Below are 21,250 nucleotides of genomic sequence, written 5' to 3'. Positions count from 1 at the left end.
GTCAGACTTCCTTTACAGGAAGATTGTTAGGCATCCTTGAACTTCCATCTCCGGTCTGGAACCTGAAGTTGGCCAGCGGCGCTGTGCTCAGTCTAGCTCAGCATGCCTCCCACGGTGCTCTTCATACTTCTGTACCCCACTACCCTTGTGAAAGGTATGGCGTGTGCTTCAGGAGGGACACACGCCGTTCTTCTGTCTGATTTTCCTGAAGGCCAGCAGGACTTCTCTCTCTAGTGCTGTGGTGGGGCCAAGGGTTGGGTTTAGGGTATATAGCAAGAAAAGGCCACCTAAAGATTTAAAGCCCTGGTTACAGTATATCAAAGAAAAATGGATGCTACATAATGGACACTGTTGAGTTCCAAAATCATCACCTGGGGTCCTTCAAACTGTTTTTCCTTTCCTGTATTGTTTCCCCTTTGAGGTTTGGCCTCGCTCATTCACATGCCACTAAGTAAGATAGATTCAGAGACAATGCAATATTTGTGGCCCTTGAGCTCTTCCTATGGAAACTCAGACTTGCCAGCGTTTGTCCAGACTTGCCAAGGAGGCTACTGTGGCAATGAGGACCTGCCTTCCTTACCTTGGCAGTAAATCCATACTTCTTTTTGGTTCCTGACACTACCAGTTTTATAGGCAAAAGGAATGATGGGTCTGGCCAGTGAAAACAGATGTTCAAAATCAAATCATATTGTCCATTGGTGTGGGAAGTCCTTCTGTATATGTGTTGCTTTTATTGGTTTATGAATAAAGAAACTGCTTTGAGCCTATAGCAGGGCAGAACAGAGCTAGATGGGGATGGGGGGAACTAAACTGAATGCTGGGAGAAAGAAGGCGGAGTCAGAGGGATGCCATGTAGCTGTAGATGAACAGAACCTTGCCGGTAGGCCATGAGCCTCCAGGTAAAATATAAATAATAGAAATGAGTTAATTTAAGAGATAAGAGTGAGCTAGAAATATGCATAAACTAATAGGCCAAGCAGTGTTGTAATTAATACAGCTTAAGTGACTCTCATACAATAGTCCATCTCTGTGGAGAAGGGATATACTAATTAGCCTCCCAGTCTAATTAGTAAGACGAGCACATATTGTTTTTCATTGAGAGCATGCTAATATTACAATTAAAATGACTGGAATTATGACTGAATATGAAGTTGGTTCTGCTAGCTTATTGTCTAGTTTGAGGCTCAGTTTAGAGATAAAGGGAAAAACAGTCCTGGATGAAGATACGTAAAAGTCCAAATGTTCAGGGGAAAACGCCTATGGGCTAATTCAAGTGATGAAGTTCATCGTGCAGCCCAACAGCTTCCAGGAACCCGGAGATTCCGGAGAACACAAGGCTGTGTCTCTGTGATTCCCGGGGCACTCCCGAGGGACTGGTGGACGGATGGATGCACGGTGACACACTACATACTGCTAGCTACTCCCCCACAAAAGACAGAGGGAAGCAAGGATCATCCCAAACCAGTGTCACTAAATCACAACCCCAATGGCATCCATCAGGCTGTCATGTGTTGGATACCTAACATAGTGATAACCGATGTCCTGACTGCACACTGTCCTCCTTTCCCCACCCTGGTGTCCCGCAGTTCAAGTGAGCTTTAAATTATCACCCATCAGGCCGCGCTCTGCCTTTCAATGCTTTCAATAAATTCTTTAATAGATCCCCCCCCTGCAATTCTTATTAAACCCACCATCTTATTGTAATTGGCAAAGCCCAGTCGGATGCAGCCCCATCATTTTTTTTTTCGCATGCCAATTTCTCGTCCACACTCTGTCAGTGATACTGGGCCCTATCGTTTCCTAGGAAATGCCGAGGTCTATCTTGTTCCACAGCCTTTGTACTCGGCGTTCTCGAGCCTGGCCCTCGCAGAGCTGTGGCCGCTTTAGCCAAACTTCAAGCTCACTGCTTCAGAGTCCCAAAACCTCTCCTCACCCCCGATATCTGTGCCAGAGAATTCTATGCTTATGGCCTCCTCTGAAGCACAGGAATCCTCAATTGCTTATTCCCGCCACTCTCCAAGATGAGGGATTTGGTTTATAAGTCAACCCTGTGTCTCTAACGCCTAAAACAGAGGCTGGCACATAGTAGGTTTTTAATAAATTATTGAGTAAATGAATTGGCAATCAGAGGGCAAAAGGTTGGGGAGTATATAAAAATATAAGGTGTAGAGATATAGGACTAGTGAGAGGTTTATTAAAAATCGTAAGTGCTAGGTGTGGTGGCTCACACTTTTAATATCCAGTAACCGGGGGGCGGGGGGGGCAGAGGCAGGTGATTCTCTGTGAGTTCCAGGCCATCCAGGGCTTTACATTAAGACCCTGGCTCAAACAAAAACATTGCCCGCTGATCATAATATAGTAAAGGTGGGCTCCTCAGAGACAGAGCCTTCAGCATCCCCCACAGAGCGAGTCAGGTATGTGTGCAGGGTTAGGGTCCTGGCCTTAACCTCCTGGATGGTGGGGCTTGCAGTCAGATAAAGGGTTGCATTTGGGTAAAATTCATGATGTGTTAGCTTTGGGTTGTTGGGGATGGGGAGAGGAAGGAGCTGAAGCAAGTCTTTTGGGTAAATTGGTTAATACTGACAAGCTAGCTGTTTTGGCTAGTCACAGCCTTGTCTTTTAGGTGCAAGGATTTCCCGGAGTAAGTCACCAAGTCACTTTCACTTGTTCTTCAGAGAGAGAAGAGAGGAAAGCAAAGCATGTCCTAACATTATTTAATAATGAGAGCAACGTGGATTGGCTTCAGTTATTAGCAAACTTTTGTTATCAATTTAAAAGTGCATGTGTGTATGTGTGTGTGTGTGTATGTGTGTGCATGCGTGTGCACTGGGCAGAGATAATCTGAAAGCAGACCAGTGGGATGTGCAGCTTGGACAAAGCTAAACCCATGTGGCTTGTGTTTAAATAAATACCTTCCAGGAAAGTTTCCAAGTACTTTACAAATACCTCTTCTATGATTTGGGGTTTTCTTGGTTTGGGGTGTTTTGTTTTTCTTTCTGTTTGAGGGTCTTACTGTATAATCCTGGCTGACCTGGAACTCACAGAGATCCATCTGTCCTTGCCTCCGCGTTGCTGGGGATCAAAGGCGTGCGCCACCACACCTAGTGCTTGATATGATTTTTTAAAAATATTCATTTATTTATTTATTTGTTATATATACAATATTCTGTCTGTGTGTGTGTCTGCAGGCCAGAAGAGGGCACCAGACCTCATTACAGATGGTTGTGAGTCACCATGTGGTTGCTGGGAATTGAACTCAGAACCTTTGGAAGAGCAGGCAATGCTCTTAACCACTGAGCCATCTCTCCAGCCCCCTTGATATGATTTTTTATTGTCTAAGGATAATCTTGGGTTTGGTCTTTGCCTACCACCATGTTTGAGGCTCGTTCCTTGGAGCCTTTGCCAGACTAACTGGCCTGCAAGCTTTTGGAGACTCTCCTGCCTCCACCTCCCATTTCTCAACAGGGTTGCTGAGATTAAAGACACATGCAGCCTGTTTCATGTGGGTTCTGGGCATCTGAACTCAGGCGGTCAGTTTTCAACGGCAAGAGCCTTACGAGCACAGCCATGTTCCTAGGCCATTATTAGTACATCTAATTTATCACAGGCATGACCAAATGACACTGAGAAAGTGTCTCCTTTTTGTTTCTTTTAAGAGCTCTGATTGCATCATAGAGAAAGTCATATTTCAGGCACGCTATCTGCAACCCAAATCATCTTGCGTATTTCTGATAAGATAGATTTTAGATTTCACTGGTGTTTCCCAATGGGGACCATGGCGCACAGAGCAGAACACGGTATCTCACTGTGATAGAGCTCTCAGTTTAAAACATTTGCAGAAGATATGCACCGTGCACGCTGGGTTAATGAACAGCAAATATAAGTAATGATAAAGTCTGACGAAAATTTAAAAATCTTTCTGCACTTGAAGATGCAGGGTTTCTTTCCCTTCACTCAATGCTTTACCTCTTTGCAGAGGAAATACAGAGTGCAACCCAAGTTAGGAAAAGTAACTGAGGTTCCTCAGAAGCAATGCAGTATGGGGGAGCCTGGTGCTCTTCAGGTGCTTGCTCAGCGAGGGGGAGCCCCAGGGCTCTTGCGATAGTCTGAACTTTGCAAGTACCTTCAGCAGGTGTCTTCACAGGCAGCCTGGTGTTTGTGTGTGTGTTATGGTGAAATCTCAAGCCGGAATACAAGCCCATGAAAGGAAAACGAAAGCCAAATGTTAACAATATGCAAGGGTACTCGATGCTTTCAGGTCTGCTGTACTCTGATACATATGTACGAATCACACCTGTACTTTCCTTAAACCCACCCCCGCGCGCCCCTGCCACTCGTTTTAGAAATGCCAGGTCAAACTCTGCGCTGCTGAAGTTAGCTTTTTGTCTTTTTTATGCACCCCCCCCCCCCTTAGGGTCTAGCCTCCTAGGAGTTGTTTTCTGGTTCCCTGTTGGCTAGCTTTGAAGAATTGCAAGATTCCTCGGCCTCAGTAGCTATAGTGACCTCAGCCAGCTGAAATGGTTGTGGATTTCTGAGAAACTTTGCCTTGCCAAGTTCATGTGGCTGCCTTAAGACCCCGCAGTAGGTCACGCCAATGAACAGCTGGAGACCTCTGCCCGCTGGAGTTCTGCAAAGCATTAGTCCCTGAGGGAGCCCGGCCAAGGCACAAGTCAGCAATGACATAAAAGAGCCCTTGGTACTCCGCAGCACCTGCCACGACTCAGCCTGAACCCGGAGGCTAGGCTCGCGCTTCAGGGCACACAGGGCTGCAGCGCGGGGCGCCCCAGGAACCTTGGGGACCCCAGGAAACCCGGGTGAGTGTGGCGTGCAGGGTCCGGACCTGAGCCTCAGGGTCTGAGGAGACTCTTCCTCTGCAGATTTTGCTTGTGCTTCAGGTTCGAGGCTCAGAAGAAACCGAGGTCCCTAAAAGTTAGAAGCTTAGAATAGAAGGGGATCTCAGCGAGTGTGGTTTCCAAGTGTTAGGAATCTCTTAGAAATGCCTGGCCCCGCGGGGGGGAGGGGGTGGGAGGCGGCAGTGGGGGGTGGGGCTGGGGATCTCAGACCTGTTGAATCTGAATCTGAGAGGTTTTAACCGGTTCCCCATGCTCTCGGCCAGGCCATTCAGTCTAACCTTTGGGGACTAATGCTCATGCAGAGAGCCCTCGGATCCAGTGGTAGTTGTTCAGACCCTGAGACACAAGACGGCAGATGCTGTGGGTGGATTCCAGAATGTTCTGATATACTGTGGGAATTGGTGTCTGGCCTCAAGCTCTAAACTGGTCTGTGAGGTTTCCTCAAAGCAGCATCCAAGGCTTCCACAAACACTGCGGAGTTTCTGGTGTGTGTGGAACCCCAGCGAAGGTTCTTCCCTGTGCTAAGGGAATTACCTGCTCTCAGAATCTCCATATGGAGGCCTGCGATGTCTCCTGGGGGAGCCTTCGGAGATCCCTGAGTGTTTCGCAGGCCACGTGGAGTCTGGTTTTCAGCACTCAGCTGTCCCTTCTGAAGTTAATTTTCATTGCTATTGTTGTCAATTTAGGATGAGTGGTTAGAAATTTTGGAAGAGATGTAATTTATTTTATGAATTCCAAACAAAATCTTTAAGAAAAATCCACATTGGCAAGATAGACTTCTTGGTCTGGCATACTTAAGTTTATTGTGCTACAGTTTACAAATAAATAGGATACTAATTTTTCTTTGTGTGTACGTGTGTGTGTGTCCACACGTTCCACTGATGTACTTCTGGAGGTCAGAGGACGAGTAGAGGGAGTTAGTTCTCTCCTTTCACTACGTGGATTCTGGGGATTGAACTCACGTCTCCAGTCTTGGCAGCAAGCACCTTTACTGGTTGAGCCATCATGTTAGCCTAGCCCCTAGGGCATCCCAAGACTTCTAAAGAATTGATGTGAAAAACACAATTCCCCAAGGTTCTGAATCATCCCTTCAGATGAACTGGCTCTTCATTTTTGCCGAGAGCCCAGCTCATTAAATACTTGATAATGAAGGCACAAATACCCGAGGCGAACACGCCCCCTAATGGGCCGGGCTTATCCCTACACTTTTGGGTACCAATTTTCTTTGCAGATCTTTCTCAGATTTCCCTCTCTTCAACAGGTGCAATAAGTGTGTGGTGCTTTGGTTCAGCACTTGCCAGTTTTATTCCAAAGTATTTCTCTGATATTCCCTACTGGTCATAGGCTTATGAATACACCGAGTGACCATTCGCCTATCAGATAAAACAGAGAAATAAAACTCAACATATGATCATATACTGATCAAAGTGTCTGGAAAAACAGTTTTAGTAATGTCAGTAAAATCAGGAGGCTTTGCTAATAGTGTCGTAAGCCTGCAAAGACGGTTTGCAGCTGCCAGTTTTCTGAATCAAGTCTGTTTCAGTGAGCATGTGCGCAGCACTTTCTGTAATGCAGTGTGAAGTTTGTGATGTGTGTCTGTGCACACGTGTGTGCGGGTGCACACGTGTATGGAGGCCAGAGGCCAGCCTCTGAGGCTGTTCTTCCCACGCCTGCCTTGTTTACGGAGATGAGGGTCTCTTACTAAATCTGGAGTTCACCAATGAGGCTGAGCTGACTGGCCAGCAAACCTCAGGGATGCTGCTTAGCCTGTTTGGTAACTTGGCTTCTCACACCCAGGAAGGGCCACAACTTGGCGAAGAGATGCAATTGCAGCTGCCACCAGGAAAAGGAAACCCATCCTTCAGCCACAATCATGTGGCTAGTGTTTTAGTTTTTATTTTAAAATCTGTAGCTCATCGTGGTTTTGAACTCGCTGAGAGCCTCCTACCTCAGTCTCCCTAGTGTTGCGGAATGACAGTTGGGTACCACCAGCCTGTCTTGCCAGGCATTTTGGGTGGTTTGGGCCCTGGGCAGACTGCCACCTGCCCTTGGCGCTGAGGTTCAGGAATTTCACTAGGACATCTACCCAGAGTCTCCCTTCAAAGAGAAAGAAAAAGCTTAAGGAAGTTTTTCTTAGTCTAGGCTGTCCTTGAACCATGAAGATAAGGATGACTTTAGACTTCCAATTCTCCAGTCTCCTTCCTAAATTCTAGGAAGCCAGGTATGCACTCCCATGCCTAGCTTATGTGGTGTTGGGTGCTGGGGTTACAAGAGTGCAGCAGTAAGCTTGGCTTTTTATGTGGTTCTGGGGTTGAACTCGGGGCCCTGTGTCTGAGTGGCAAGCCCTTTACAGATTGAGCCATCTCCCCAGCCCTCAGCATGTGTTTTGTTTTCATGGTATTTCTGATATTGCTTTTCTCTTCATCAACTTCAAATCACCGTCTGAAGGGAATGAGTTCTCAGGGTGGACCATGTACCCAGATCTCTCTGCATCTCTCGTAGTGGAGGGCCTATGCTCACTAGGGGGGTTTACTTTCTGGGCAGTGCTTTGGCTTTGATGAATCCCCATCACTCAGGATTTCAGATTCAGGTTTGTGGGCAGACACAAAGGCTGAGGAAGGGTGCACTGGGCAACACTGGTCTCAATATATAAGAGCAGTGATATGTGCTTCCTGAGAACAGGCTATGTGTGTGCCAACTGCCACTGTTTTGTTACCTCTCTAGCCCCGGGTGCTCTGTGGTACCTACTTCCTCTGACCTGTGTGAATTTTTACCCTTACACTACTTTTTGGGGGTCATAATTGATTCAAGGTCTGGCCTCTGAAAGGCTGCCTTTATGTTTTACATTATTTGGTGGTCCCAGTTGATACTTTAAGCCCGTTCTCTTAGTATGGAGTGATTTGTTAGGCTAATTTCTATCTTGGAAGGTAACAAGGATACGAAGAGACCAGAATGATAGAATAAAAACATTAGATAGATGAAGTATTGCATTGGAAAAATATCTTTGTAGTCAAGAGACTTCAAGCCTTTGGACAAGCTATGATAACTGCTGGAGGCCCTGTCTCTCTGTAGAATGGGTATAATTATCTTTACTTCACACAACCAAAGAGAGAACTGAAGTGAAATAGACAGTGCATATAAATAATGTTTTCCACATAGTGGATATAGTGAATGGATGATAACCTTTATTAACTTTCTAATTATATAGCTAATTTTTAGGCTACTTGTCTTTTTTAACAACCAGGAACTAAAAACATAAATTTGGGTAAGTTGTAATATAATAATTTAATGAAATTTAAAAGTATTGTCAAAAGTCTGGCCAGACTTCTTGACTAATAGGTAAGTATAATTTATAATTATATGTCAATTATTTATATATGAGTATTGCTAAAAGCTTAACTATATCTACTCAAGTGCATACTACCAATATTTTCTCACAGTGACCAGAGAGCTAACAAGTGAGGACAGTTCCACTTTCCTGCAGAGTCATAGACCTTCTTCGTCTATTTGTAAGATAGGCTCAGCTACAGCAGAGGTTTGTAATGCATTTTGATAGCCTAGCACAGTGCCCTGTTTAGCAATATAAGTTTTTTTCCTTTTTCCTTTTGTTTTTTCTAAATATTTGTTTATTTATACTTTGTGTGTGAATGTGATGCAAAGAGCCAGCCTTCCCATGCATCCCATGCATCTCAGTACCCACTCTTCTCCCAGCCAAAGCCAATTGCTTGCTCACAGTTGCCAACAGGGTAAAGTTAAGTTCCTGCAAAGCTCTCTAGGGCATCTAAAGCTTCCACCACTGTGTCCTTTCAACCCTGTCTTTTCTACATTGTTGTCTAAGCCCTCTCTCTATCCTTGGCACAGCCTACACAGCAGCCTCCAGTCTCCAAAACACTCAGACACTCAGTAGACACACAGACACACAGTAGACACACAGACACAGACACACTGTAGACACACAGACACACAGTAGACACACACACTCACACACTCTACTGCTTATTTCTACATACAACATTTGCTGTCACTCATTCACCAGGTACCAGAACAGTTTGATGGTCCTCGTTTTGCCTTTTCTACTCCAGGAGTCTTGCAAATCCGCTCCAGATACCACCCCTTTCGTCAAGCCTTTCCCAAATTCTGTGCTGTTTGCCAAATGTTTTGCTGATGCCTTCCTTTGAGATGATGCCTCCTTCTTCCTCCTCCTTACACGAGTATTCCCTGTCTACTTTCCTCGTTTCCTTCCTTCCTTTGTCACTTAGCACTCACTTTGCCCCAGGCACTTAAGAGGGTGGGGGTAAAAGATAGGCTTGATCTCTGCTCTTGCCATTCAGAAGGGCAAACAAAAAGAACTGAAATCTTCAAGTAAGCTTTTTGTCTGTTTTCCTCTTGCTAAATCTCAACCACCTTCAACAGTTCCAAGAGTATAGTTGGCACTCAAGATAAGTTTTCTGAATAGGTAAAGTATGCATGTGTGTGTTGTGTGAGTGCACATATGTACATATACATGTATGCTCATGTATGTAAATATATACAGACTATATAAAGTCCAGTGAATCCAGAGAGAAGGAAAGACAGTTGAACGGGAAGCGTGAGTTGACATTGTAGAAGGGAGCTGCAGGCGGAGCTGCGGGTCGTGTTCCTGCCACCCAGCTCCCAGCCGCCTGGCTAGCTTATGCCCCAAAATAACGACACACAAACTGTATTCATATAAACACTGCTTGGCCCATTTCTATTAATGTGTGTAGCACCACGAGGTGCGCTTACCAGGAAGATTCTAGCCTACATCCATCCTGGGTCAGAGCTTCATCGCGTCTGCCCTGGAGAGCAGAGGCATGGCGTCTTACCTCACTTCCTCTTCCTCCCAGCATTCTGTTCTGTTTACTCTATCCACCTATGTTCTAACCTTTGAGGCCAAGCAGTTTCTTTATTAATTAACCAATGACCTTCCTCCATCAGACATGACTTGGGAAATGCACTGCTTTTGTTTCATGGAAAGACGAGGTCTTCATATTTTTGGTTCTATGTTGCAGGCTAAACTCCTTTCTGTTTTCACACACCCTGAGCCAGCCCTGGGGCCTCTGTTTATTGCCAAGGTGAAGCTAGGACTGTCTCTATACACTCTCTGCTGGAGTTGTTCATCCCCCAGGGGTGGGTCAAGAACAGCCTGATATGGTAGGGTGGAATGTTAGTTACTCCATTTGTTCACATGGCAAACACATGACGAGAACCAGCTTAAGGAAGCAAGGGAGGACTTAGTTTTGTTCATAGTTAGGGTGGGAAATGCACAGTGGCAGAAGGCAAAGCAGAAAGAGATGGATATTGGTGCTCAGACCACATCGCTCTATATTTGTTTGTGTTTTCCTTTTAGATAGGGTCTCTCTACACAGCTGTGGCTGTCCTGGAACTCAATATATAGACTAGACTGGCCTTGAACTCACAGAAATCTACCTGCCTCTACCTCTTGAGTGCTGGGATTAAAGGTATGTACCATCACACTTGGCTATATTCTATATTTTAAAAATTATATTCCCGTGTGTGTGTGTATGTGTGTGTGTGCGCGCGCGTGCATGCACATGTGTGCACTGCGCAAGTGTGCAGCCGGGGGACAACCTCTTCAGCCACATTGCCTACTTCCTTTGAGACAGGATCTCTCATTGGCCTGGAGCTTACCAATGAGAGTAGGCTTGCTGTCCAGTGGATACCCGGGATCTTCCTGCCTCTGCCTCCCCAGTGATGGGATTACAGGTGCATGCTTGGTTTTATACATGGATGGTGGGAATTCAACTAAGGTCCTCATGATTGCAAAGCCTGCACTTTAGCAACTGAGCCGTCCTGCAGCTCCACTCCCCCTCTTATTTGGCCTGGGACCCCAGCCCATCATCTATATCCAGGTGGTCTTCCCACCTTTTTTAAACCTCTCAGAAACAAACTCAAAGCCAGGCACAAAGATGTGTTCTTTAGTGATTCTAATCCAGTCAAGTTGACAATAAGGTTTGAATAGCACATATGGGCTTGGTATGGGGTGCTTAAACTGGAGAATTTGCTTCTCATGCGTAGCACGCTACTTTGTCATTCTCAAGACAGTCAAAACAAGGCCATTTTTTTCTAAAAGTGCCTGGCATGCTGCAGTGGGATGTTTAATAGGCCAGTGAGTGGCAATGGCTAGCTGGAGCCTCTGATCATTTTCTGAATAATTAACCCAATTCAACACATTTTTCTTAAAAACTTTTTTGAGCAGACACTGAGCTAGACAATTGAGACTTTCATTGGTGAAAGGTGAGGTACCCAGTTCTGCCATCAGTGGGGAGAGGAGAGGTTCTGCTGTCAGTAGCTGTCCAGGATGGAAGAGGAAATGCATTGAGAAAATCCCATCAGGAGTCACAGCATATGGTAAAATGTGCGGTGTGGCTGGTAGGAGGATAGAGTTGGTCGTCCAAAACTTGGGTGGGCATTGGGTGTGTTGGTGGACTCTGGGGTGTGGGGAAGATCACACATTCTCTGAGGACTGGAGCCAGGGAAGAAATAAGAAAACCACAAAAGCCAAAGACAGCAGAGCCATATAGCACCCACATGACGACAGGAAAATAAAGCTTGGCCCCTCATTATTCCTAGTGATGGGAAAACGAAATATGTATTCCAGATGCTCTCAGAGATAGGCCAAAGCACCAGCAGCAACATGACCTTGGATTTGCCCTTCAACTTCAATAGACCTCGGATCCCCAGCTGGAAAGGCAAGCCTGTGTGGTCTGGGGCTGTCACCAGCTGGACTGTGGTTCCCATAGTCATGACCTTTTTCTTTTCGCTTGAGTTCCTTACTCTGGTGCAAGCTTGGCCCTGGTCTGCACTGGGGCATTTGCCCCACATGAGGAATGCTGAACTAGGCAGAGAGGACGGTAGGCACCAGGGGAAAGGAGACTCAGTGGAGGACAGAAGGGGCAGCCTGACTAATTCTCTACTCTCATTCATTTCTTCTTGTTCCTTTAGCTGCAAAAGGAAAGGAAGGAAAACAAATTAAGCGTGGTAGTTCCACCCTGACTGCTCTTCAGGCTGCTGAGGGAGGGGGACTTAACTGGGGGAGGGGGAGGGAAATGGGAGGCGGTGGCAGGGAGGAGGCAGAAATCTTTAATAAATAAGTAAACTAAAAAAAAGAGTGTTGGTTCCAGGATGCTATTTAATAAGCTGCTTTAGAGCTAGGATTTAGCTGTGTAAACTTCTGATAAACTGTTTACACAAGCAGTGGAAACCCAGAGGATTTAAGACACCCCAATGCCTTTGTTGTGTTATAACTTATTAATTAATCGCTGGCTTCTTTAGTGTCTGACTCTGCCAGAAAATCGCAAGCCTTTCCATGAGCTTTAAAAATCTTTGTTAAAATTCTCAACCCCAGAGAATCTAGACAACAAAGAGGACCTTAAGAGAGACATGCATGGATCTACAGAGGAAGGAGAGAAAGACAAGAGCTCCTGAGTAAACTGGGAGCATGGGGGTCATGGGAGGGGGTAGAAGGGGAAAGGAGAGGAAGGGAGGGGAGCAGACAAAAATGTATAGCTCAATAAAAACAATAAAAAACCCCAAGGGCTGAGAGAGGAAAGATCTAATATAGGGGAAATACCACCAGCGCAAAACCAATGTTTTTGTCTCAGTGTTGGAGGAGGTTGGGAGGTAGGAAAGCACAGAAGATTTGCTCCTTAAGCCTTTCTAAGTACAATCCTTGGCAATGTGGGAAGACAGAAGTGGGGGTGGGGTGAGGTAGGGGGCTGGGAGTGGGAAGGAGAGAGCATTATGACTAATGGGACTTTGTCCTCAGGCATGGTAGATATCTGTCTAAATTATATTTGTCCTTTCAAATAGTCACTTGGAGAGACTAAACACTTATTACAGTGGCACTATTGAAAAAAATCCTTGAGCGATCCCCTTTGCTAACTGCCTTCTGAACATCTTGCGAGCCACAAATGAATGCTAACATTATTGCTTCAGAAAACCATCTCCTCTTCTCTGTATATGGTGAGAACATTATATATGGACATAAAATGTATTCCATTAAAAAAAATCTTTGTTAATGTTCTCTCATCCCGATTCACCAAGTCTCTTCGAGACCTCAATTGCATGCTTGTAACTAAAAAGACTATCCCATAGCGTGACAAGAGAATTGGGGCTGGATCAGGAACTGCTAGGATTAACTATGAGGGAAGCCAGCCTGCAGGGAACAGGGTGGAGACCCTTCTCCACCTGGGCTTCATGTATTACATGGAACATGTTCGGTCAGTATGAAGAGGATGCTGGGAGCTTGTCCTCACCTGGGCTTCATCTAATGAACTGAGCATGCTTGAGAAAGCTAGGTACAAACTAGAGAGACAGGTACTGTGTAAAGTCCTGTAAGATATTGTCTGCCTTATGATCCATGCTTTCTGGGCCCTTCCTCCCCCACTAGCCCACTCCCAGCTTTGGGAGTGTTTTTCATTTCTGAATAAGTCATCTCGGTTTCTCCCCTACTTCCCTGGTGCTATTCTTGGAGCCCAAGTTCCTAGACTTGGTGCCCTCTGAACCCCGACCCTCAGCCGGCTCTAAGCATGTTTTTCTTTTTCCTTTCTTGAAATCTTCAGATACTGGCTGAAAGCTTAAGCACGCTTTCCCTGGTACTCTGGCTTTTCTCATTCTTTCTCTGAAGAATTGCCACTCCTTTGGCCATTTGTTTTTTCTCTCTCTCCCTTCTCCATCTCTTCTCTCCTCCAGGAAGCTTGTCAAGATTTGCAGTGTGGCCTGTTGCTTTTTTATTTTTATTTTTATAAACCCCAATAGAATTGTCCTCAAGCTTCCTTCTGAGTAGGTTTGTAGATTCCTTTATTAATGAGACACAGGGAACCCAAAAGGAAACATTGGTTTCCCTGGTAACAACGGGAAGTATAGCTGTCAGAACAAGTGATGCTGCCCAGTATCAAATGTGTGGACTCTACTTTCTAGATGGGTGGTTTAACTCTCCCTCCTCAAGTGACTTGGGTCCCCCTTCAGAGGTGATGCTAGCTGAAATTCCCACCAGCTTCTCTGAGCTGCAAAGCGTGAGGATGATTTGGTTCTCTTGGAAGCTATTCAAACTTGTCATTTCCTTAAGTCCCCAGTCTGGTTTGGGTTGTATCTACTCTAGAGACTGAAATTGCTAAAATATAATTCATTTGCACCACTAAATTCTTTTCAACGTATTGTTAAAGAATTATACAATTTTAGAGTAGGGAGAGTCTTTGAAACGTAATTAAGGCACCCCTAATTACCGAGATCTTCTGCTGTGATGGTTTGTTACCAACCAGCTGACTCTATGCAGATAGAACTGCGTCCTCTTTTGTTGCTGGCAAGGCTGGTTTGGGTGCTGAGGTTGGATTAGTGATGTAGAGACTTAAAGCTCCAAACTGAGAGCCAAGGACCTCTTGCTCCACACTTTAGAAGCCGAAGAGATAGGTTCCCAGACACTCACGTGTTAGGTGCATTGCCCTGGGGAGGGTATAACTGGCAACAGCTCTAGCTGGCAACTATTGTCGTTCTGGCCTACAGCAGCAGCAGCAGCAGCAGCAGCCGCCACAAATAGCTAGCAGCCCAAACTGGCACCTTCTTAGAGCTCTTAAACAGGTATGGGTGTTGGGATTGGGACCCTTAGCCCATCAATGACGAGTGTTCTTAGGCCCAGTGTGTTGGGATCTTTAACCCTAGACAGTGGCTAGTGACAGTGGCTAGCTAGCCCTTACAACTCTCAGGCCATAGTGTCTTTAAGATTTGGCAGTTCTCTGGGACTTTTCCAGCCACCCCCACTTTTTCTTTCCAGGTCCTTCTTGAGCCTAAGCTCCTCATCTGCCCTCATCCCTCATTGCCCCTGGCATCTCTGCTCCCCCTCTCCTCTGCCCTGAGCACTCTCTGGGCACAGCTGCTATTGCTGCTGTTACTGAACCTGCTGTCACCTCACTGCTGCTGCCTTTGCCGCCACAATTGCTTGGCTGCCAATTCCACTGCCATCTCCCCATGTGTGTTGTAATATGAGCGGCGGGGCTGCGTCTCTGGCACCCGGCCGCCCACATGGCTAGCTTATGCCCCGAAATAATTACACGGAAACTGTATTCTTTTAAACACTGCCTGGCCCATTAGTTCCGGCCTCTTATTGGCTAGCTCTTACATATTGATATAACCCATTTCTAATATTCTGTGTAGTACCACGAGCTGGCTTACCAGGAAAGATCTTAACCTGCGTCTGTCTGGAGTAGGAGAATCATGGCGACTCCCTGACTCAGCTTCTTTCTCCCAGCATTCTCTTCTGTTTACTCCACCCACCTAAGGTTTGGCCTATCAAATGGGCTAAGGCAGTTTTCTTTATTAGTTAACCAATGAAAGCAACAGATAAAATACAAGAACCACCTCCATCATTTCCCCTTTTTCTGTTTAAACAGAAAAGAAAGGCTTTCACTTTAACATAGTAAGATTACATATAACAAAATGGTTATCAAGCAAGAATTACAGTTACAATATTTACATCTATTTTATCTCTTATCATAACTAAGGAAAACTATAACTATCTATCCATTCTTCAACTCCATCAAAGACTCCAGAAGGATATAATATTACCTAAGTAAACAAGAAATCCAAAACTCTAGAAATGACAGAGACATTTCGCTGCCTGGACAGTCACTCAAAGTTCCTCTGTACTGTTGTGGCATCCATCTTCAGCCTACAGGCCCATAGTATCCAGCAGACTCTTCCATGAAGCAGGAAATTCCAAAGACAGTTCAGTCACTTTTTGCTGTGTCCTGCAGAATGTCTCACAGACTCTTTCACGAATCAGGAACCCCGAAAGAACATCTCACCTTTAGGCAAGTTCAGCAGTCCTCTCTCTGTGGGTTCTTTGTTTAACAGTCCAGGCAAGAGCAGTTTCTTGCCCAAATGGCTATCAAACTCCATAAGGATCCTCTTCGATGCCCATCTTCCTCTTGAAGTAGATTGGTGCTGTCAGGAGCAGACGTGTCTCATTGTCATGAAAAGCCCTAAGTTATTAAAACACTTAAATGCCATATTCTGTAGCCTTTGAAAGATATGAAGAATGCCTATCTGAAATATATCTATGCACATCTAGAAAATCTAACTAACATGACTAAAAGCTTGACAATTATCGATGATTATCCATTAACAACCTATATACATTACATTTTTAAATGAACTATACAATCACAATACCTTAATCAAGATTAGAAATATGCATATACATATAACAAAATTGACCTTCAAATCCACACCAATGCAAATTATTTATATCTATATCATATCCCCCTTTAAATGTAAAAGAACATTTATAAACCATATTTGGGAACATGGGCGCAGTTTTTCTCTCCAAACTGCTTCCTACTGAATGGGGGCGTCGTTAACTAGGTCTTTCATGGTGTAACCTGTGTGTCAGGGTCATCTCGGTTGGCAGTTGAGTGAAGTAATTTTCTGAAGGTGTTCACAGCAACCTTTCAGGAGGGCGTGGTCTATCATACCATATTGGGATAGATGCAATCCACAGAGTCTCATCCTCTGTGAAAACAAAAGAAGACCCTCTCCAAAGCATCATATCCTTAGACCCATATTCTGAAATCATAATACCCTTATGTCCATTCTGGTTTAGCTTGGCAGCCCATATAATGAAATGTCTCTCTGTACTTAGCTCCTTCACAGTCAAAAATTCTAAAGAAAACACAATAATACAAAGAATCCAGACTCTCTGTGAATTTTCCATTTTTACGTGGCTTATGTTTCTTTATTTCTTTTAATCTATAATTATCTGTACTCTGTCTCTTTAAAGACTTTACCCTTTTTTTAAAGACATTAACTTTATTCTTTATATATTTTTTTCTCTCTCTCAAGCCTACGTACATTCATCCAACAGTGTCTGAATCTGTACTATTGTGAATCTGTAATTTTTTTACTATCCAGGAGCATTTCTTAAAATGTTAAGCACTTCTCAAAAACTTAAGTTGCACCATGTACAGATAATACGGTACCGCCTGTGTCCTGCCCAGTCTAAACCTTAACTGTGCTGTTATTACAGTAATTACGGTAGTTCCTGCTTGAGACCAGCACAGTTCAGCATGGCGGAGTTGAGCCGCTCCTGCTTCAGAGCCATTTGGTGACCCTGAGCCACAGCTTGCAATGACTTCCTTTTAGGCACACAGCGAGTCTAGTTGCCATCAAACAAATCGTAGCACTTTATTCCAAATGCTCCATTCAAAGATTCTTTCTCCCTCAGGAGCCAGACAGAGATCGCAATGGCGGCACAGTGCAGAAAGCCGGCATTTTAAAACAGCCAGTTTTTTCCTGTTGGCTGAGTCAGGACAATTTCTTTGCCGCACGCAACCCACAAACAGCAAAAAGCTGTCTTAAATTCTCTCTGTGTCCTTTTTAAGCCCTCTCAGGTTTTACGTGGAGTTCATTAGCACGTTGGGTGCCACTCTGTTGTAATACGGCCGGGTGCCGGGGACGCAGCCCCGCCGCTCTTATTACAACACATGTGTTTCTAGTTCAGGCTGCTCTCCTAACAGCCCCTTAGCTGTGGACACCTCCAGAGAACAGGACAAGCACAAGACTCCCTCCCCCAGAAAGAAGCCTTTTATTGGGCCTGACGTTGCAGCACCAAGAAGCAAAACTCTATCTCTAAGAAGAAAACATTGGGGGTAATTCTTCACCATGGTGGAGTAGACAATGATGTGTTAGATACTCTGCTAAGTGCATATGCACTGGGGCTGGAGACGTGGCTCAGCAGCAATTCCAGAGGATCAGGGTTCAATTCCTAGTTCCCACATGGCAGCTCACAGCCATCTGTAACCCCAGTTCCACAGACCCTCACCCCCTCTTCTGATCTCCGAGGGAACTGCCTGCATATGGTGAACCACCTACATACATAAAATAAAAAATCTTTTTTAAAAGTTTATTTATTTATTTTACATCTTAGCTGCAGTTTCCCCTCCCTCCTCTCCTTACAGCCCCTCCCTCTAGACCCCCCCCCCTTCTATCCCCTAATCCACTCCTCCATTTCTGTTCAGGAAGAGGCAGGTCTCCCATGGGTATCAACAAAACAGGGCACATCGAATTGCAGTAAGACTAAGCACTTTCCCATGTTGAGCAAGGTGACACGGTATGAGGAGTAAGGTCCCAAAGGCTTGTAAAAGAGCCAGAGACAGCCCTACTCCCACTGTTAGGACCCACAAGAGAGAGGACCAAGCTATCTATCCTCTCTCTCTCTCTCTCTCTCTCTCTCTCTCTCTCTCTCTCTCTCTCTCTCTCTCTCTCTCTCTCATCTATCTATCTATCCAGAGTGCCTAGGTCATGTAGGCTCCCTGGTTGTCAGTTCAGTCTCTGTGATCATGGGTTAGTTGATTCTGTAGGTTTTCTTGTAGTAGCAGTTGCTGGATGAAACCTCTCTGATGACAGTTAGGCTAGGCACCAATCAGTGAGTATAGCAGAATATCATTAGGCATCATTACGTTGACAGCTTTTCTTCTCCAGTGGTGTTTTTGTTCTTTCCTAGGTGTCTGGGTCACCCAGCCTGTGGGTCCTGGTGTTCCAGGTAGTGTCAGGCATGGACTTTAGGCTAGACTGGCCATTGGTTGGCCACTCCCTCAATCTCTAGGCATATTCCATAAGCAGGACAGACTGTAGGTCAAAGGTTATGTGACTGCGTTGGTGTCCCACTCCCTCCACTCGAAGTCTCGCATGGTCACAGGAGATGGCCGGTTCAGACTACGTACCTGCTATTGCTCGGAATCTTAGCTGGGGTCTTCCTTGTAGATTCCTGGGGGATTCCCTGGCACAAGGTTTTTACCTGACCCTAAAATGTTCCCTGTGGTAGTTTGAAAGAAAATGGCTCTCAAGTGGAGTGGCACTATTAGGAAGTATGGCTTTGTTGGAGGAAGCGTGTCACTGTGGGGATGGGCTTTGAGGTCTCCTATGCTCAAGATGCTGCCCAGTGTGTCAGTCTACTTCCTGCAGCCTGCATGTCAACATGTAGCAGCTCCCTCTTTGGCACCATGTCTGCCCGCACCCCACCATGCTTCCTGCCATGATGATAATGGACTGAACCACTGAAATTGTAAGTTGCTGTGATCATGGTGTCTCTTCACAGCAAAAGAAACCCAAACTAGGACACCCCCACTTTCCCAGTAGTCTTTCAATACTCTCCTCCTCTACCTTGTCCCCAACCTGATCCCTTATGTTACTGTCCCCACCCACTGGCAGCCCACTCATGAAATTTCTTCTATTTCCCTTTCCCAGGGAGATCTGGGTGTTCCCCCTTGAGGCCTCCTTGTTACCTAGTCTCACTGGGTCTGTGAATTGTAGCATAGTTATCATGGGTTTTATAGCTAATAACCACTTATGAGTGAATCCATGCCGTGTTTGTCTTTCTGGGCCTGGGTTACCTCACTCAGGATGATTTTTTTCTTAGTTCCATCCAATAAAACAAATCTTAAAAGCATAAGCAATGAAATAAAACCCAGACAAATTGGGCTTTATAAAGCTTGAAATCACTGTGTCTTAAAGTATGTCTTAAGAAGGTGAAAATATAATCCGTAGAATGGGAGGAGTCTCTTTGCAAGTCCTTATCTGCTAAGTGTCTCATATCAGGACATAGAAGTAATTACCTCTACCCAGCAGTAAAAGCCTACTTAAAAGTGGGCACAGAACAGATGTTTCTTCAAGGAAGATATAAAAATGTCCAATATGTACATGAAAATATATAATCAGTTTTCATAGGGAAATGCAAATCAACAGAATGAGATACCATTTATAGTTAATAGAACGGACATGTGTATGGTCTCATGCAGCTGAGGTTGCCTTTCTAATCATTATGTACTTGAGAATGAACTTGAACACTAGATTCCCATGCCCCTCCCCCTGAAATTATGGGATTACAGGCAGGTGCCACTATACTCAGCAAGTTTAAGTTCTTGTTTTCATTTTATGCATATGGGCATTTTGTTTGCATGTATGTGTGTGTACCACTTGCATTCAGTGATCATGGAGGCCAGAAGAGGGCATCAGACTCCCTTGAACTGGAGTTACAAATCATTCTGAGATGTCATGTGGGTGCTGGCAACTAAACCCAGGTCCTCTGGAAGAGCAACCAGTGTTCTTAAATGCTAAGTCATCTCTAAAATTTCTCAGCAAGTTTATTTTAAATAATAACAAGCATATGGAAAAATTGGAGTATTTACATTCATACAAAAATTTGTACATGAATGTTCATGGCAGTCTTACTCAAAAGAGCCCCCAAAACAATCCAGATGTACCGAACTGTCTATAGATTTTAAAGCATACAGCTACATAATAGAATATAAGTCAGCTAGTAAAAGGAATTAAGAATTAAGACATGCTATAACATGGGTAAACTTTGGAAACACATGAAAGTAGTTCCCCCCAAAAGGCCGCACAGGGAAGGTAGAGGGGCAGTTGTCAGTATGTGTCGGGCTGGGGGATGTGGGGTAATTGCTGAAGGGTTGTGCTTTTGTTCTGGAGTCACAAGAACGTTGGGACATTAGGGATAATGGTTGTGTATATCAATATATACACATATACAGCATGTGATTGCATATCAATGTATACACATATACAACATGGAGTACATATCAATGTATGCACATATACAGCATGTGACTGCATATCAATGTATACACATATACAGCATGTGAACTGTATATCAATAACAAAAAAATCAAATAAGTAAAATGTGTTCTATGTCAGAGGACAAGGTATAGATTTCAAGGTCACTGTTCACACACACCAAGTTGCTACCCGGGACTGTCACTTTCCTTTTGCATAAAGAGACACAAATAAAAACCATCCCTTACACCTTTAGTGTCTTCTTGAAGACACGCCTAGTTGAAAGCATTGGCTGTTTCGATATCTTCTGTCATTTTTTAAAAGTAAAGAACAACTCTAATTTGAAGGGATTTCTGTGAGATTTAAATTCCCTATGAAGATTTCTGATTGAATGTGAATCAGGTGGAGAGAAATGATGAACTTTAACCCTTGCTATGGGATGGTATGAAATGCCGCCTTGTACAGGACTAACCTTTGAGCCAAACTGCTGCCACCATTTTTTTTTTTTTTTTTTTTTTGGTCAAAGACCATTACAGCTGGGCTTGTTGACTGTTGATTTTCCTTCTTAGGAGGGTCATTGGACCCTCACCTGAATCTAGCCATGTCTGCCAACCAGCTGTATGCAGTTCTGCCCTAATTGCAGGGAGCCTTGGGGTCTCTGGGAAGGGGCAAGAGATTATAGTTGTAGAAGGATGAGGAGCCCGCCACACAGCCGTGGGGATCATCTCCATCCATGCGGGGTTCAGACCGTCCAGTGTGGCTGCTCCCACCTTTATCCCCTCGCCCACTGA

General features: G+C 44.8%; 1 protein-coding gene across 1 annotated transcript in view; it reads left to right on the top strand.

Annotated features, from left to right (window-relative positions):
- The first annotated feature begins 4,706 nt into the window (after positions 1 to 4,706).
- The window catches only part of Col6a5 (collagen type VI alpha 5 chain), a 121,521-nt gene continuing 104,977 nt past the window's right edge, over positions 4,707 to 21,250 (top strand). The window contains exon 1 of the mRNA XM_057768747.1: positions 4,707 to 4,814. The gene's annotated coding sequence lies outside the window, so the exon portion shown is untranslated. The remainder of the gene's footprint in view (positions 4,815 to 21,250) is intronic.

The sequence above is a fragment of the Chionomys nivalis genome, chromosome 4, assembly GCF_950005125.1.
Source record: "Chionomys nivalis chromosome 4, mChiNiv1.1, whole genome shotgun sequence".
Classification (NCBI taxonomy): domain Eukaryota; kingdom Metazoa; phylum Chordata; class Mammalia; order Rodentia; family Cricetidae; genus Chionomys; species Chionomys nivalis.
The sequence above is the reverse complement of the archived record's forward strand: the minus strand, read 5'-3'. Positions and strand labels throughout refer to the sequence as shown.